A 17079-nucleotide genomic window follows, 5' to 3' on the forward strand; every position below is an offset into this window, starting at 1 on the left:
TTAGGCAAATGAGGAGAGAGCCCCACCAATCCCTTGCCACTCCGCTGAAAGCTCCTCCTCTGCATAAAGAGAGCACTTTCACAAGGGAGCAGAGTGGCGCAGCGGAAGCGTGCTGGGCCCATAACCCAGAGGTCGATGGATCGAAACCATCCTCTGCTAATATTGCTTGATTTTTCTTCCTAGGACTAATCTGTCATTTCCACCCTGCCAGCAAGGAAAAGCGCAGGCTTGTGCTAGCTATGTGAGAAAAGACTTCTCAACTATCTGTCTCTGCTGTAAATCAAGAGAGTGATCGTCAAAGGATCAACCCTATACTTTGAAAGTAAAGATACCCAATTAGAAGCATAAATGACAGGTGGGACCTTCACACGTTTTTCGGGGCATGCTTTGAATTTAATTCTTCCCTTTTTGTTCTGCTTTTATCAATCTCCTATGCATTTCATGGAATTTACTCCCTTTCTCTTCGCTGCTTTGCTTCCGATGCTGCCCATATGCTCATTTCCACTATTTGTACTGCTGCTTTCCATTTCTTCTCTTCTGCACAGCTTTATCCTTGGTTTCAATCCCCAGTTCTTTACCCTCTGCAAGACAATTTCTACAGCTTTTCATGTTGGTATCCACACCAAATGCACGATTGGAACCGGTGCAAGATTGCCACTGCACTCGGCGTTGTAACATCTGGAACCTAGAGGACACACATCAGAGGGTGTTGGTGGTATAGTGGTGAGCATAGCTGCCTTCCAAGCAGTTGACCCGGGTTCGATTCCCGGCCAACGCAGTGCAAATATTTATATATTCTCCAAGCAGGATATATTTTAATGCAACATGTCACAAAACTGAAATATCAGAAACAGAATAATCAGCCGTTATATAAAAAAATAAACAAACACGTAGGTAGACATCTCGATCGCCTCATCTGCTACATTCATTGTCCCAATATATGCTATTTTCCATAAAGCACTCAGCACTCACATGTGCTGATAATAAATATTTTGCTGGGGGCAGGCAATGAAAGGGCTGAGCCCCGACCAGACTTTATAACCCCAGCATCCCTATTTTAAAAAGCATTTATAGGCGATATCTAGCCTCTGAAAATAATAGGCAAGATCCACCGATAAATCTGGCAAAAGTCCCCAAGATTTTGTGCATACTTGTGCTCTCACCTGAATGCAGCGCCACCTTGTAACCATCTGATGTAACTGCGGCTCAGAAAAATGTTTTATCAGAGGGCAAGTTGAGAGGACTCCAAGTGCCAGATTTCCACGGAAAGAGCCTCTCACTGCAGCTGGAAGGTTGGATACTTCAAATTGGCATAGTTTCCTGTCCAGCGTCCTCTCACGTCCCGAACGCTCCCAAACGCTCAAAAGCCTCGCCCTCACCGGGTAGATCTCTGGCTCCCAGGTAAAGCCAAATCCTGAGTATGCTAGTGCTAGGATCACAGAGAAAGGACAGGGACAGAGAGCTGCTGTCTTGGTAAAGGCCTGAAACGGCTAATTCCTAAGAGGGTCTGCACTTTCAGTTATGACTGAATGTGAGTGGGGAAGATGAAGATTTTCTGTACCCAGCATACCTTGCGATGTGCTTAGGCAAATGAGGAGAGAGCCCCACCAATCCCTTGCCACTCCGCTGAAAGCTCCTCCTCTGCATAAAGAGAGCACTTTCACAAGGGAGCAGAGTGGCGCAGCGGAAGCGTGCTGGGCCCATAACCCAGAGGTCGATGTGTCGAAAATATCCACTGCTAATATTGCTTGATTTTTCTTCCTAGGACTAATCTGTCATTTCCACCCTGCCAGCAAGGAAAAGCGCAGGCTTGTGCTAGCTATGTGAGAAAAGACTTCTCAACTATCTGTCTCTGCTGTAAATCAAGAGAGTGATCGTCAAAGGATCAACCCTATACTTTGAAAGTAAAGATACCCAATTAGAAGCATAAATGACAGGTGGGACCTTCACACGTTTTTCGGGGCATGCTTTGAATTTCATTCTTCCCTTTTTGTTCTGCTTTTATCAATCTTCTATGCATTTCATGGAATTTACTCCCTTTCTCTTCGCTGCTTTGCTTCCGATGCTGCCCATATGCTCATTTCCACTATTTGTACTGCTGCTTTCCATTTCTTCTCTTCTGCACAGCTTTGTCCTTGGTTTCAATCCCCAGTTCTTTACCCTCTGCAAGACAATTTCTACTGCTTTTCATGTTGGAATCCACACCAAATGCACCATTGGAACGGGTGCAAGATTGCCACTGCACTTGGCGTTGTAACATCTGGAACCTAGAGGACACACTTCAGAGGGCGTTGGTGGTATAGTGGTGAGCATAGCTGCCTTCCAAGCAGTTGACCCGGGTTCGATTCCCGGCGAACGCAGTGCAAATATTTATATATTCTCCAAGCAGGATATATTTTAATGCAACATGTCACAAAACTGAAATATCAGAAACAGAATAATCAGCCGTTATATAAAAAAATAAACAAACACGTAGGTAGACATCTCGATCGCCTCATCTGCTACATTCATTGTCCCAATATATGCTATTTTCCATAAAGCACTCAGCACTCACATGTGCTGATAATAAATATTTTGCTGGGGGCAGGCAATGAAAGGGCTGAGCCCCGACCAGACATTATAACCCCAGCATCCCTATTTTAAAAAGCATTTATAGGCGATATCTAGCCTCTGAAAATAATAGGCAAGATCCACCGATAAATCTGGCAAAAGTCCCCAAGATTTTGTGCATACTTGTGCTCTCACCTGAATGCAGCGCCACCTTGTAACCATCGGATGTAACTGCGGCTCAGAAAAATGTTTTATCAGAGGGCAAGTTGAGAGGACTCCAAGTGCCAGATTTCCACGGAAAGAGCCTCTCACTGCAGCTGGAAGGTTGGATACTTCAAATTGGCATAGTTTCCTGTCCAGCGTCCTCTCACGTCCCGAACGCTCCCAAACGCTCAAAAGCCTCACACCGGGCAAGCCCTCACCGGGTAGATCTCTGGCTCCCAGGTAAAGCCAAATCCTGAGTATGCTAGTGCTAGGATCACAGAGAAAGGACAGGGACAGAGAGCTGCTGTCTTGGTAAAGGCCTGAAACGGCTAATTCCTAAGAGGGTCTGCACTTTCAGTTATGACTGAATGTGAGTGGGGAAGATGAAGATTTTCTGTACCCAGCATACCTTGCGATGTGCTTAGGCAAATGAGGAGAGAGCCCCACCAATCCCTTGCCACTCCGCTGAAAGCTCCTCCTCTGCATAAAGAGAGCACTTTCACAAGGGAGCAGAGTGGCGCAGCGGAAGCGTGCTGGGCCCATAACCCAGAGGTCGATGGATCGAAACCATCCTCTGCTAATATTGCTTGATTTTTCTTCCTAGGACTAATCTGTCATTTCCACCCTGCCAGCAAGGAAAAGCGCAGGCTTGTGCTAGCTATGTGAGAAAAGACTTCTCAACTATCTGTCTCTGCTGTAAATCAAGAGAGTGATCGTCAAAGGATCAACCCTATACTTTGAAAGTAAAGATACCCAATTAGAAGCATAAATGACAGGTGGGACCTTCACACGTTTTTCGGGGCATGCTTTGAATTTCATTCTTCCCTTTTTGTTCTGCTTTTATCAATCTCCTATGCATTTCATGGAATTTACTCCCTTTCTCTTCGCTGCTTTGCTTCCGATGCTGCCCATATGCTCATTTCCACTATTTGTACTGCTGCTTTCCATTTCTTCTCTTCTGCACAGCTTTGTCCTTGGTTTCAATCCCCAGTTCTTTACCCTCTGCAAGACAATTTCTACTGCTTTTCATGTTGGAATCCACACCAAATGCACCATTGGAACGGGTGCAAGATTGCCACTGCATTCGGCGTTGTAACATCTGGAACCTAGAGGACACACATCAGAGGGCGTTGGTGGTATAGTGGTGAGCATAGCTGCCTTCCAAGCAGTTGACCCGGGTTCGATTCCCGGCCAACGCAGTGCAAATATTTATATATTCTCCAAGCAGGATATATTTTAATGCAACATGTCACAAAACTGAAATATCAGAAACAGAATAATCAGCCGTTATATAAAAAAATAAACAAACACGTAGGTAGACATCTCGATCGCCTCATCTGCTACATTCATTGTCCCAATATATGCTATTTTCCATAAAGCACTCAGCACTCACATGTGCTGATAATAAATATTTTGCTGGGGGCAGGCAATGAAAGGGCTGAGCCCCGACCAGACTTTATAACCCCAGCATCCCTATTTTAAAAAGCATTTATAGGCGATATCTAGCCTCTGAAAATAATAGGCAAGATCCACCGATAAATCTGGCAAAAGTCCCCAAGATTTTGTGCATACTTGTGCTCTCACCTGAATGCAGCGCCACCTTGTAACCATCTGATGTAACTGCGGCTCAGAAAAATGTTTTATCAGAGGGCAAGTTGAGAGGACTCCAAGTGCCAGATTTCCACGGAAAGAGCCTCTCACTGCAGCTGGAAGGTTGGATACTTCAAATTGGCATAGTTTCCTGTCCAGCGTCCTCTCACGTCCCGAACGCTCCCAAACGCTCAAAAGCCTCGCCCTCACCGGGTAGATCTCTGGCTCCCAGGTAAAGCCAAATCCTGAGTATGCTAGTGCTAGGATCACAGAGAAAGGACAGGGACAGAGAGCTGCTGTCTTGGTAAAGGCCTGAAACGGCTAATTCCTAAGAGGGTCTGCACTTTCAGTTATGACTGAATGTGAGTGGGGAAGATGAAGATTTTCTGTACCCAGCATACCTTGCGATGTGCTTAGGCAAATGAGGAGAGAGCCCCACCAATCCCTTGCCACTCCGCTGAAAGCTCCTCCTCTGCATAAAGAGAGCACTTTCACAAGGGAGCAGAGTGGCGCAGCGGAAGCGTGCTGGGCCCATAACCCAGAGGTCGATGTGTCGAAAATATCCACTGCTAATATTGCTTGATTTTTCTTCCTAGGACTAATCTGTCATTTCCACCCTGCCAGCAAGGAAAAGCGCAGGCTTGTGCTAGCTATGTGAGAAAAGACTTCTCAACTATCTGTCTCTGCTGTAAATCAAGAGAGTGATCGTCAAAGGATCAACCCTATACTTTGAAAGTAAAGATACCCAATTAGAAGCATAAATGACAGGTGGGACCTTCACACGTTTTTCGGGGCATGCTTTGAATTTCATTCTTCCCTTTTTGTTCTGCTTTTATCAATCTTCTATGCATTTCATGGAATTTACTCCCTTTCTCTTCGCTGCTTTGCTTCCGATGCTGCCCATATGCTCATTTCCACTATTTGTACTGCTGCTTTCCATTTCTTCTCTTCTGCACAGCTTTGTCCTTGGTTTCAATCCCCAGTTCTTTACCCTCTGCAAGACAATTTCTACTGCTTTTCATGTTGGAATCCACACCAAATGCACCATTGGAACGGGTGCAAGATTGCCACTGCACTTGGCGTTGTAACATCTGGAACCTAGAGGACACACTTCAGAGGGCGTTGGTGGTATAGTGGTGAGCATAGCTGCCTTCCAAGCAGTTGACCCGGGTTCGATTCCCGGCGAACGCAGTGCAAATATTTATATATTCTCCAAGCAGGATATATTTTAATGCAACATGTCACAAAACTGAAATATCAGAAACAGAATAATCAGCCGTTATATAAAAAAATAAACAAACACGTAGGTAGACATCTCGATCGCCTCATCTGCTACATTCATTGTCCCAATATATGCTATTTTCCATAAAGCACTCAGCACTCACATGTGCTGATAATAAATATTTTGCTGGGGGCAGGCAATGAAAGGGCTGAGCCCCGACCAGACATTATAACCCCAGCATCCCTATTTTAAAAAGCATTTATAGGCGATATCTAGCCTCTGAAAATAATAGGCAAGATCCACCGATAAATCTGGCAAAAGTCCCCAAGATTTTGTGCATACTTGTGCTCTCACCTGAATGCAGCGCCACCTTGTAACCATCGGATGTAACTGCGGCTCAGAAAAATGTTTTATCAGAGGGCAAGTTGAGAGGACTCCAAGTGCCAGATTTCCACGGAAAGAGCCTCTCACTGCAGCTGGAAGGTTGGATACTTCAAATTGGCATAGTTTCCTGTCCAGCGTCCTCTCACGTCCCGAACGCTCCCAAACGCTCAAAAGCCTCACACCGGGCAAGCCCTCACCGGGTAGATCTCTGGCTCCCAGGTAAAGCCAAATCCTGAGTATGCTAGTGCTAGGATCACAGAGAAAGGACAGGGACAGAGAGCTGCTGTCTTGGTAAAGGCCTGAAACGGCTAATTCCTAAGAGGGTCTGCACTTTCAGTTATGACTGAATGTGAGTGGGGAAGATGAAGATTTTCTGTACCCAGCATACCTTGCGATGTGCTTAGGCAAATGAGGAGAGAGCCCCACCAATCCCTTGCCACTCCGCTGAAAGCTCCTCCTCTGCATAAAGAGAGCACTTTCACAAGGGAGCAGAGTGGCGCAGCGGAAGCGTGCTGGGCCCATAACCCAGAGGTCGATGGATCGAAACCATCCTCTGCTAATATTGCTTGATTTTTCTTCCTAGGACTAATCTGTCATTTCCACCCTGCCAGCAAGGAAAAGCGCAGGCTTGTGCTAGCTATGTGAGAAAAGACTTCTCAACTATCTGTCTCTGCTGTAAATCAAGAGAGTGATCGTCAAAGGATCAACCCTATACTTTGAAAGTAAAGATACCCAATTAGAAGCATAAATGACAGGTGGGACCTTCACACGTTTTTCGGGGCATGCTTTGAATTTAATTCTTCCCTTTTTGTTCTGCTTTTATCAATCTCCTATGCATTTCATGGAATTTACTCCCTTTCTCTTCGCTGCTTTGCTTCCGATGCTGCCCATATGCTCATTTCCACTATTTGTACTGCTGCTTTCCATTTCTTCTCTTCTGCACAGCTTTATCCTTGGTTTCAATCCCCAGTTCTTTACCCTCTGCAAGACAATTTCTACAGCTTTTCATGTTGGTATCCACACCAAATGCACGATTGGAACCGGTGCAAGATTGCCACTGCACTCGGCGTTGTAACATCTGGAACCTAGAGGACACACATCAGAGGGTGTTGGTGGTATAGTGGTGAGCATAGCTGCCTTCCAAGCAGTTGACCCGGGTTCGATTCCCGGCCAACGCAGTGCAAATATTTATATATTCTCCAAGCAGGATATATTTTAATGCAACATGTCACAAAACTGAAATATCAGAAACAGAATAATCAGCCGTTATATAAAAAAATAAACAAACACGTAGGTAGACATCTCGATCGCCTCATCTGCTACATTCATTGTCCCAATATATGCTATTTTCCATAAAGCACTCAGCACTCACATGTGCTGATAATAAATATTTTGCTGGGGGCAGGCAATGAAAGGGCTGAGCCCCGACCAGACTTTATAACCCCAGCATCCCTATTTTAAAAAGCATTTATAGGCGATATCTAGCCTCTGAAAATAATAGGCAAGATCCACCGATAAATCTGGCAAAAGTCCCCAAGATTTTGTGCATACTTGTGCTCTCACCTGAATGCAGCGCCACCTTGTAACCATCTGATGTAACTGCGGCTCAGAAAAATGTTTTATCAGAGGGCAAGTTGAGAGGACTCCAAGTGCCAGATTTCCACGGAAAGAGCCTCTCACTGCAGCTGGAAGGTTGGATACTTCAAATTGGCATAGTTTCCTGTCCAGCGTCCTCTCACGTCCCGAACGCTCCCAAACGCTCAAAAGCCTCGCCCTCACCGGGTAGATCTCTGGCTCCCAGGTAAAGCCAAATCCTGAGTATGCTAGTGCTAGGATCACAGAGAAAGGACAGGGACAGAGAGCTGCTGTCTTGGTAAAGGCCTGAAACGGCTAATTCCTAAGAGGGTCTGCACTTTCAGTTATGACTGAATGTGAGTGGGGAAGATGAAGATTTTCTGTACCCAGCATACCTTGCGATGTGCTTAGGCAAATGAGGAGAGAGCCCCACCAATCCCTTGCCACTCCGCTGAAAGCTCCTCCTCTGCATAAAGAGAGCACTTTCACAAGGGAGCAGAGTGGCGCAGCGGAAGCGTGCTGGGCCCATAACCCAGAGGTCGATGTGTCGAAAATATCCACTGCTAATATTGCTTGATTTTTCTTCCTAGGACTAATCTGTCATTTCCACCCTGCCAGCAAGGAAAAGCGCAGGCTTGTGCTAGCTATGTGAGAAAAGACTTCTCAACTATCTGTCTCTGCTGTAAATCAAGAGAGTGATCGTCAAAGGATCAACCCTATACTTTGAAAGTAAAGATACCCAATTAGAAGCATAAATGACAGGTGGGACCTTCACACGTTTTTCGGGGCATGCTTTGAATTTCATTCTTCCCTTTTTGTTCTGCTTTTATCAATCTTCTATGCATTTCATGGAATTTACTCCCTTTCTCTTCGCTGCTTTGCTTCCGATGCTGCCCATATGCTCATTTCCACTATTTGTACTGCTGCTTTCCATTTCTTCTCTTCTGCACAGCTTTGTCCTTGGTTTCAATCCCCAGTTCTTTACCCTCTGCAAGACAATTTCTACTGCTTTTCATGTTGGAATCCACACCAAATGCACCATTGGAACGGGTGCAAGATTGCCACTGCACTTGGCGTTGTAACATCTGGAACCTAGAGGACACACTTCAGAGGGCGTTGGTGGTATAGTGGTGAGCATAGCTGCCTTCCAAGCAGTTGACCCGGGTTCGATTCCCGGCGAACGCAGTGCAAATATTTATATATTCTCCAAGCAGGATATATTTTAATGCAACATGTCACAAAACTGAAATATCAGAAACAGAATAATCAGCCGTTATATAAAAAAATAAACAAACACGTAGGTAGACATCTCGATCGCCTCATCTGCTACATTCATTGTCCCAATATATGCTATTTTCCATAAAGCACTCAGCACTCACATGTGCTGATAATAAATATTTTGCTGGGGGCAGGCAATGAAAGGGCTGAGCCCCGACCAGACATTATAACCCCAGCATCCCTATTTTAAAAAGCATTTATAGGCGATATCTAGCCTCTGAAAATAATAGGCAAGATCCACCGATAAATCTGGCAAAAGTCCCCAAGATTTTGTGCATACTTGTGCTCTCACCTGAATGCAGCGCCACCTTGTAACCATCGGATGTAACTGCGGCTCAGAAAAATGTTTTATCAGAGGGCAAGTTGAGAGGACTCCAAGTGCCAGATTTCCACGGAAAGAGCCTCTCACTGCAGCTGGAAGGTTGGATACTTCAAATTGGCATAGTTTCCTGTCCAGCGTCCTCTCACGTCCCGAACGCTCCCAAACGCTCAAAAGCCTCACACCGGGCAAGCCCTCACCGGGTAGATCTCTGGCTCCCAGGTAAAGCCAAATCCTGAGTATGCTAGTGCTAGGATCACAGAGAAAGGACAGGGACAGAGAGCTGCTGTCTTGGTAAAGGCCTGAAACGGCTAATTCCTAAGAGGGTCTGCACTTTCAGTTATGACTGAATGTGAGTGGGGAAGATGAAGATTTTCTGTACCCAGCATACCTTGCGATGTGCTTAGGCAAATGAGGAGAGAGCCCCACCAATCCCTTGCCACTCCGCTGAAAGCTCCTCCTCTGCATAAAGAGAGCACTTTCACAAGGGAGCAGAGTGGCGCAGCGGAAGCGTGCTGGGCCCATAACCCAGAGGTCGATGGATCGAAACCATCCTCTGCTAATATTGCTTGATTTTTCTTCCTAGGACTAATCTGTCATTTCCACCCTGCCAGCAAGGAAAAGCGCAGGCTTGTGCTAGCTATGTGAGAAAAGACTTCTCAACTATCTGTCTCTGCTGTAAATCAAGAGAGTGATCGTCAAAGGATCAACCCTATACTTTGAAAGTAAAGATACCCAATTAGAAGCATAAATGACAGGTGGGACCTTCACACGTTTTTCGGGGCATGCTTTGAATTTAATTCTTCCCTTTTTGTTCTGCTTTTATCAATCTCCTATGCATTTCATGGAATTTACTCCCTTTCTCTTCGCTGCTTTGCTTCCGATGCTGCCCATATGCTCATTTCCACTATTTGTACTGCTGCTTTCCATTTCTTCTCTTCTGCACAGCTTTATCCTTGGTTTCAATCCCCAGTTCTTTACCCTCTGCAAGACAATTTCTACAGCTTTTCATGTTGGTATCCACACCAAATGCACGATTGGAACCGGTGCAAGATTGCCACTGCACTCGGCGTTGTAACATCTGGAACCTAGAGGACACACATCAGAGGGTGTTGGTGGTATAGTGGTGAGCATAGCTGCCTTCCAAGCAGTTGACCCGGGTTCGATTCCCGGCCAACGCAGTGCAAATATTTATATATTCTCCAAGCAGGATATATTTTAATGCAACATGTCACAAAACTGAAATATCAGAAACAGAATAATCAGCCGTTATATAAAAAAATAAACAAACACGTAGGTAGACATCTCGATCGCCTCATCTGCTACATTCATTGTCCCAATATATGCTATTTTCCATAAAGCACTCAGCACTCACATGTGCTGATAATAAATATTTTGCTGGGGGCAGGCAATGAAAGGGCTGAGCCCCGACCAGACTTTATAACCCCAGCATCCCTATTTTAAAAAGCATTTATAGGCGATATCTAGCCTCTGAAAATAATAGGCAAGATCCACCGATAAATCTGGCAAAAGTCCCCAAGATTTTGTGCATACTTGTGCTCTCACCTGAATGCAGCGCCACCTTGTAACCATCTGATGTAACTGCGGCTCAGAAAAATGTTTTATCAGAGGGCAAGTTGAGAGGACTCCAAGTGCCAGATTTCCACGGAAAGAGCCTCTCACTGCAGCTGGAAGGTTGGATACTTCAAATTGGCATAGTTTCCTGTCCAGCGTCCTCTCACGTCCCGAACGCTCCCAAACGCTCAAAAGCCTCACACCGGGCAAGCCCTCACCGGGTAGATCTCTGGCTCCCAGGTAAAGCCAAATCCTGAGTATGCTAGTGCTAGGATCACAGAGAAAGGACAGGGACAGAGAGCTGCTGTCTTGGTAAAGGCCTGAAACGGCTAATTCCTAAGAGGGTCTGCACTTTCAGTTATGACTGACTGTGAGTGGGGAAGATGAAGATTTTCTGTACCCAGCATACCTTGCGATGTGCTTAGGCAAATGAGGAGAGAGCCCCACCAATCCCTTGCCACTCCGCTGAAAGCTCCTCCTCTGCATAAAGAGAGCACTTTCACAAGGGAGCAGAGTGGCGCAGCGGAAGCGTGCTGGGCCCATAACCCAGAGGTCGATGGATCGAAACCATCCTCTGCTAATATTGCTTGATTTTTCTTCCTAGGACTAATCTGTCATTTCCACCCTGCCAGCAAGGAAAAGCGCAGGCTTGTGCTAGCTATGTGAGAAAAGACTTCTCAACTATCTGTCTCTGCTGTAAATCAAGAGAGTGATCGTCAAAGGATCAACCCTATACTTTGAAAGTAAAGATACCCAATTAGAAGCATAAATGACAGGTGGGACCTTCACACGTTTTTCGGGGCATGCTTTGAATTTCATTCTTCCCTTTTTGTTCTGCTTTTATCAATCTTCTATGCATTTCATGGAATTTACTCCCTTTCTCTTCGCTGCTTTGCTTCCGATGCTGCCCATATGCTCATTTCCACTATTTGTACTGCTGCTTTCCATTTCTTCTCTTCTGCACAGCTTTGTCCTTGGTTTCAATCCCCAGTTCTTTACCCTCTGCAAGACAATTTCTACTGCTTTTCATGTTGGAATCCACACCAAATGCACCATTGGAACGGGTGCAAGATTGCCACTGCACTTGGCGTTGTAACATCTGGAACCTAGAGGACACACTTCAGAGGGCGTTGGTGGTATAGTGGTGAGCATAGCTGCCTTCCAAGCAGTTGACCCGGGTTCGATTCCCGGCGAACGCAGTGCAAATATTTATATATTCTCCAAGCAGGATATATTTTAATGCAACATGTCACAAAACTGAAATATCAGAAACAGAATAATCAGCCGTTATATAAAAAAATAAACAAACACGTAGGTAGACATCTCGATCGCCTCATCTGCTACATTCATTGTCCCAATATATGCTATTTTCCATAAAGCACTCAGCACTCACATGTGCTGATAATAAATATTTTGCTGGGGGCAGGCAATGAAAGGGCTGAGCCCCGACCAGACATTATAACCCCAGCATCCCTATTTTAAAAAGCATTTATAGGCGATATCTAGCCTCTGAAAATAATAGGCAAGATCCACCGATAAATCTGGCAAAAGTCCCCAAGATTTTGTGCATACTTGTGCTCTCACCTGAATGCAGCGCCACCTTGTAACCATCGGATGTAACTGCGGCTCAGAAAAATGTTTTATCAGAGGGCAAGTTGAGAGGACTCCAAGTGCCAGATTTCCACGGAAAGAGCCTCTCACTGCAGCTGGAAGGTTGGATACTTCAAATTGGCATAGTTTCCTGTCCAGCGTCCTCTCACGTCCCGAACGCTCCCAAACGCTCAAAAGCCTCACACCGGGCAAGCCCTCACCGGGTAGATCTCTGGCTCCCAGGTAAAGCCAAATCCTGAGTATGCTAGTGCTAGGATCACAGAGAAAGGACAGGGACAGAGAGCTGCTGTCTTGGTAAAGGCCTGAAACGGCTAATTCCTAAGAGGGTCTGCACTTTCAGTTATGACTGAATGTGAGTGGGGAAGATGAAGATTTTCTGTACCCAGCATACCTTGCGATGTGCTTAGGCAAATGAGGAGAGAGCCCCACCAATCCCTTGCCACTCCGCTGAAAGCTCCTCCTCTGCATAAAGAGAGCACTTTCACAAGGGAGCAGAGTGGCGCAGCGGAAGCGTGCTGGGCCCATAACCCAGAGGTCGATGGATCGAAACCATCCTCTGCTAATATTGCTTGATTTTTCTTCCTAGGACTAATCTGTCATTTCCACCCTGCCAGCAAGGAAAAGCGCAGGCTTGTGCTAGCTATGTGAGAAAAGACTTCTCAACTATCTGTCTCTGCTGTAAATCAAGAGAGTGATCGTCAAAGGATCAACCCTATACTTTGAAAGTAAAGATACCCAATTAGAAGCATAAATGACAGGTGGGACCTTCACACGTTTTTCGGGGCATGCTTTGAATTTAATTCTTCCCTTTTTGTTCTGCTTTTATCAATCTCCTATGCATTTCATGGAATTTACTCCCTTTCTCTTCGCTGCTTTGCTTCCGATGCTGCCCATATGCTCATTTCCACTATTTGTACTGCTGCTTTCCATTTCTTCTCTTCTGCACAGCTTTATCCTTGGTTTCAATCCCCAGTTCTTTACCCTCTGCAAGACAATTTCTACAGCTTTTCATGTTGGTATCCACACCAAATGCACGATTGGAACCGGTGCAAGATTGCCACTGCACTCGGCGTTGTAACATCTGGAACCTAGAGGACACACATCAGAGGGTGTTGGTGGTATAGTGGTGAGCATAGCTGCCTTCCAAGCAGTTGACCCGGGTTCGATTCCCGGCCAACGCAGTGCAAATATTTATATATTCTCCAAGCAGGATATATTTTAATGCAACATGTCACAAAACTGAAATATCAGAAACAGAATAATCAGCCGTTATATAAAAAAATAAACAAACACGTAGGTAGACATCTCGATCGCCTCATCTGCTACATTCATTGTCCCAATATATGCTATTTTCCATAAAGCACTCAGCACTCACATGTGCTGATAATAAATATTTTGCTGGGGGCAGGCAATGAAAGGGCTGAGCCCCGACCAGACTTTATAACCCCAGCATCCCTATTTTAAAAAGCATTTATAGGCGATATCTAGCCTCTGAAAATAATAGGCAAGATCCACCGATAAATCTGGCAAAAGTCCCCAAGATTTTGTGCATACTTGTGCTCTCACCTGAATGCAGCGCCACCTTGTAACCATCTGATGTAACTGCGGCTCAGAAAAATGTTTTATCAGAGGGCAAGTTGAGAGGACTCCAAGTGCCAGATTTCCACGGAAAGAGCCTCTCACTGCAGCTGGAAGGTTGGATACTTCAAATTGGCATAGTTTCCTGTCCAGCGTCCTCTCACGTCCCGAACGCTCCCAAACGCTCAAAAGCCTCGCCCTCACCGGGTAGATCTCTGGCTCCCAGGTAAAGCCAAATCCTGAGTATGCTAGTGCTAGGATCACAGAGAAAGGACAGGGACAGAGAGCTGCTGTCTTGGTAAAGGCCTGAAACGGCTAATTCCTAAGAGGGTCTGCACTTTCAGTTATGACTGAATGTGAGTGGGGAAGATGAAGATTTTCTGTACCCAGCATACCTTGCGATGTGCTTAGGCAAATGAGGAGAGAGCCCCACCAATCCCTTGCCACTCCGCTGAAAGCTCCTCCTCTGCATAAAGAGAGCACTTTCACAAGGGAGCAGAGTGGCGCAGCGGAAGCGTGCTGGGCCCATAACCCAGAGGTCGATGTGTCGAAAATATCCACTGCTAATATTGCTTGATTTTTCTTCCTAGGACTAATCTGTCATTTCCACCCTGCCAGCAAGGAAAAGCGCAGGCTTGTGCTAGCTATGTGAGAAAAGACTTCTCAACTATCTGTCTCTGCTGTAAATCAAGAGAGTGATCGTCAAAGGATCAACCCTATACTTTGAAAGTAAAGATACCCAATTAGAAGCATAAATGACAGGTGGGACCTTCACACGTTTTTCGGGGCATGCTTTGAATTTCATTCTTCCCTTTTTGTTCTGCTTTTATCAATCTTCTATGCATTTCATGGAATTTACTCCCTTTCTCTTCGCTGCTTTGCTTCCGATGCTGCCCATATGCTCATTTCCACTATTTGTACTGCTGCTTTCCATTTCTTCTCTTCTGCACAGCTTTGTCCTTGGTTTCAATCCCCAGTTCTTTACCCTCTGCAAGACAATTTCTACTGCTTTTCATGTTGGAATCCACACCAAATGCACCATTGGAACGGGTGCAAGATTGCCACTGCACTTGGCGTTGTAACATCTGGAACCTAGAGGACACACTTCAGAGGGCGTTGGTGGTATAGTGGTGAGCATAGCTGCCTTCCAAGCAGTTGACCCGGGTTCGATTCCCGGCGAACGCAGTGCAAATATTTATATATTCTCCAAGCAGGATATATTTTAATGCAACATGTCACAAAACTGAAATATCAGAAACAGAATAATCAGCCGTTATATAAAAAAATAAACAAACACGTAGGTAGACATCTCGATCGCCTCATCTGCTACATTCATTGTCCCAATATATGCTATTTTCCATAAAGCACTCAGCACTCACATGTGCTGATAATAAATATTTTGCTGGGGGCAGGCAATGAAAGGGCTGAGCCCCGACCAGACATTATAACCCCAGCATCCCTATTTTAAAAAGCATTTATAGGCGATATCTAGCCTCTGAAAATAATAGGCAAGATCCACCGATAAATCTGGCAAAAGTCCCCAAGATTTTGTGCATACTTGTGCTCTCACCTGAATGCAGCGCCACCTTGTAACCATCGGATGTAACTGCGGCTCAGAAAAATGTTTTATCAGAGGGCAAGTTGAGAGGACTCCAAGTGCCAGATTTCCACGGAAAGAGCCTCTCACTGCAGCTGGAAGGTTGGATACTTCAAATTGGCATAGTTTCCTGTCCAGCGTCCTCTCACGTCCCGAACGCTCCCAAACGCTCAAAAGCCTCACACCGGGCAAGCCCTCACCGGGTAGATCTCTGGCTCCCAGGTAAAGCCAAATCCTGAGTATGCTAGTGCTAGGATCACAGAGAAAGGACAGGGACAGAGAGCTGCTGTCTTGGTAAAGGCCTGAAACGGCTAATTCCTAAGAGGGTCTGCACTTTCAGTTATGACTGAATGTGAGTGGGGAAGATGAAGATTTTCTGTACCCAGCATACCTTGCGATGTGCTTAGGCAAATGAGGAGAGAGCCCCACCAATCCCTTGCCACTCCGCTGAAAGCTCCTCCTCTGCATAAAGAGAGCACTTTCACAAGGGAGCAGAGTGGCGCAGCGGAAGCGTGCTGGGCCCATAACCCAGAGGTCGATGGATCGAAACCATCCTCTGCTAATATTGCTTGATTTTTCTTCCTAGGACTAATCTGTCATTTCCACCCTGCCAGCAAGGAAAAGCGCAGGCTTGTGCTAGCTATGTGAGAAAAGACTTCTCAACTATCTGTCTCTGCTGTAAATCAAGAGAGTGATCGTCAAAGGATCAACCCTATACTTTGAAAGTAAAGATACCCAATTAGAAGCATAAATGACAGGTGGGACCTTCACACGTTTTTCGGGGCATGCTTTGAATTTAATTCTTCCCTTTTTGTTCTGCTTTTATCAATCTCCTATGCATTTCATGGAATTTACTCCCTTTCTCTTCGCTGCTTTGCTTCCGATGCTGCCCATATGCTCATTTCCACTATTTGTACTGCTGCTTTCCATTTCTTCTCTTCTGCACAGCTTTATCCTTGGTTTCAATCCCCAGTTCTTTACCCTCTGCAAGACAATTTCTACAGCTTTTCATGTTGGTATCCACACCAAATGCACGATTGGAACCGGTGCAAGATTGCCACTGCACTCGGCGTTGTAACATCTGGAACCTAGAGGACACACATCAGAGGGTGTTGGTGGTATAGTGGTGAGCATAGCTGCCTTCCAAGCAGTTGACCCGGGTTCGATTCCCGGCCAACGCAGTGCAAATATTTATATATTCTCCAAGCAGGATATATTTTAATGCAACATGTCACAAAACTGAAATATCAGAAACAGAATAATCAGCCGTTATATAAAAAAATAAACAAACACGTAGGTAGACATCTCGATCGCCTCATCTGCTACATTCATTGTCCCAATATATGCTATTTTCCATAAAGCACTCAGCACTCACATGTGCTGATAATAAATATTTTGCTGGGGGCAGGCAATGAAAGGGCTGAGCCCCGACCAGACTTTATAACCCCAGCATCCCTATTTTAAAAAGCATTTATAGGCGATATCTAGCCTCTGAAAATAATAGGCAAGATCCACCGATAAATCTGGCAAAAGTCCCCAAGATTTTGTGCATACTTGTGCTCTCACCTGAATGCAGCGCCACCTTGTAACCATCTG

At 45.4% G+C, this 17079-nt stretch overlaps 6 non-coding genes across 6 annotated transcripts; all 6 read left to right on the plus strand.

Annotated features, from left to right (window-relative positions):
* The first annotated feature begins 706 nt into the window (after positions 1–706).
* TRNAG-UCC (transfer RNA glycine (anticodon UCC)) lies at positions 707–778 on the plus strand. Its single transcript has one exon. It is a non-coding gene; the product is annotated as a tRNA-Gly (tRNA).
* A 3103-nt stretch (positions 779–3881) lies between these two features.
* On the plus strand, positions 3882–3953 carry TRNAG-UCC (transfer RNA glycine (anticodon UCC)). The gene has a single exon. It is a non-coding gene; the product is annotated as a tRNA-Gly (tRNA).
* A 3103-nt stretch (positions 3954–7056) lies between these two features.
* Positions 7057–7128, plus strand: TRNAG-UCC (transfer RNA glycine (anticodon UCC)). Its single transcript has one exon. It is a non-coding gene; the product is annotated as a tRNA-Gly (tRNA).
* Positions 7129–10231: 3103 nt separating this feature from the next.
* Positions 10232–10303, plus strand: TRNAG-UCC (transfer RNA glycine (anticodon UCC)). Its single transcript has one exon. It is a non-coding gene; the product is annotated as a tRNA-Gly (tRNA).
* Positions 10304–13417: 3114 nt separating this feature from the next.
* Positions 13418–13489, plus strand: TRNAG-UCC (transfer RNA glycine (anticodon UCC)). Its single transcript has one exon. It is a non-coding gene; the product is annotated as a tRNA-Gly (tRNA).
* Positions 13490–16592: 3103 nt separating this feature from the next.
* On the plus strand, positions 16593–16664 carry TRNAG-UCC (transfer RNA glycine (anticodon UCC)). The gene has a single exon. It is a non-coding gene; the product is annotated as a tRNA-Gly (tRNA).
* The last annotated feature ends 415 nt before the right edge of the window (positions 16665–17079 follow it).

Source organism: Triturus cristatus, chromosome 11 (assembly GCF_964204655.1).
Source record: "Triturus cristatus chromosome 11, aTriCri1.1, whole genome shotgun sequence".
Taxonomy (NCBI): Eukaryota; Metazoa; Chordata; class Amphibia; order Caudata; family Salamandridae; genus Triturus; species Triturus cristatus.